At 64.3% G+C, this 2,070-nt stretch overlaps 1 protein-coding gene across 1 annotated transcript in view; it reads left to right on the forward strand.

Annotated features, from left to right (window-relative positions):
* Nucleotides 1-2,070, forward strand: part of LOC119586792 (alpha-(1,6)-fucosyltransferase-like) — a gene marked incomplete at its 5' end in the record, with an annotated part of 14,318 nt that overhangs the window by 3,221 nt on the left and 9,027 nt on the right.

Below are 2,070 nucleotides of genomic sequence, written 5' to 3' on the forward strand. Positions count from 1 at the left end.
TCAATTTTTAGGGTGCTTTCAGTTGATTTTTTAAAGATGGATTGGGTATTTGTAGTTGATCAACCTTTTTTTGTGTTGGATGGGATGAATTTCTGGAGATCATGTTTTCCCCTTTATTTTCAACGTCCTCCATGCATGACGACGCTCGCTCGCTGCCTTTCGCGAAGGGCCTCCGCAGACCCCAGTCCGCAGACCCCGATCCGCAGACCCCGATCCGCAGACCCCAATCCGCAGACCCCAGTCCGCAGACCCCGATCCGCAGACCCCAGTCCGCAGACCCCAGTCCGCAGACCCCAATCCGCAGACCCCAGTCCGCAGACCCCGATCCGCAGACCCCAGTCCGCAGACCCCAATCCGCAGACCCCAATCCGCAGACCCCAGTCCGCAGACCCCGATCCGCAGACCCCAGTCCGCAGACCCCAATCCGCAGACCCCAGTCCGCAGACCCCAGTCCGCAGACCCCAATCCGCAGACCCCAGCCGCAGACCCCAACCCGCAGACCCCAATCCGCAGACCCCAACCCGCAGACCCCAATCCGCAGACCCCAACCCGCAGACCCCAATCCGCAGACCCCAACCCGCAGACCCCAATCCGCAAACCCCAATCCGCAGACCCCAACCGCAGACCCCAACCCGCAGACCCCAATCCGCAGGGCCCCATCCGCAGACCCCAATCCCCAGACCCCAGTAAGCAGACCCCAATCCGCAGACCCCAATCCGCAGACCCCAGTCCGCAGACCCCAATCCGCAGACCCCACCCGCAGACCCCGATCCGCAGACCCCGATCCGCAGACCCCATCCTGTAGACCCCAATCCGCAGACCCCCCAACCTGTAGACCCCAATCCGCAGACCCCAACCCGCAGACCCCAACCGCAGACCCCAATCCGCAGACCCCAACCCGCAGACCCCAATCCGCAGACCCCAACCCGCAGACCCCAATCCGCAGACCCCAACCCGCAGACCCCAATCCACAGACCCCAACCCGCAGACCCCAATCCGCAGACCCCAACCGCAGACCCCAATCCGCAGACCCCAACCCGCAGACCCCAATCCGCAGACCCCAACCTGTAGACCCCAATCCGCAGACCCCAACCCACAGACCCCAACCGCAGACCCCAACCCGCAGACCCCAATCCGCAGACCCCAATCCGCAGACCCCAACCTGTAGACCCCAATCCGCAGACCCCAACCCGCAGACCCCAATCCGCAGACCCACCCGCAGACCCAATCCGCAGACCACCGCAGACCAACTGCGACCCAATCGCAGACCCAATCCGCAGACCAACCCGCAGACCCAATCCCAGACCCATCCGCGACCCAACCCTAGACCCATCCGCAGACCCACCCGAGACCAATCCGCAGACCCATCGCAGACCCCACCGCAGACCCCATCCGCAGACCCAACCCGCAGACCCAACCTGCGACCCATCGCAGACCCCAATCCGCAGACCCACCGCAGACCTCCAACCATCGCAACCACTGTGACCACGCACCACTGCACCACGAGACCACCGAACCACGGACCACCGAGACCATCCGCCCACCGCAGACCATCCGCGACCACTGTAACCATCGAGACCATCGCGACCATCGCGACCACGTCCATCCAGCCACCGCACCCACCCAGACCATCCGACCAACCGCCCATCCAGACCACCAGACCCACTGCAGACATCGCGCCAATCCGCAACCCCGAGCCACCCACCAATCGCGCCACCCCAGACCATCGCACCACCGCGACCAATCGCGCCAACCCGCCACCACGACCAACGCAGACCCACCCAACCAACGCGCCATCGACCATCGGACCAACCGCCAACCACCCACCGACCAACCCGAGCCATCCGGAGCTCACGCCTGCGGCGCGAGCCCGTCGCCCTCTCAGCGCCTTCCCCCGTCCTTGTATGACTCTGCCTAGTCGCTGACGGACTCGGACGTGGCGAGCAGGAGCGGCGCCTGATCCTTATCACGGATTGCACGCCTGAACATCCCAAGGTTGCGCCAGGCCAGAATGCTGCATCTATAGTATTTCGGGGATCGGTGGTTCCGTCGCAAGAAGTTCCCGCGGGA

The sequence above is a fragment of the Penaeus monodon genome, chromosome 22, assembly GCF_015228065.2.
Source record: "Penaeus monodon isolate SGIC_2016 chromosome 22, NSTDA_Pmon_1, whole genome shotgun sequence".
Lineage (NCBI taxonomy): Eukaryota > Metazoa > Arthropoda > Malacostraca > Decapoda > Penaeidae > Penaeus > Penaeus monodon.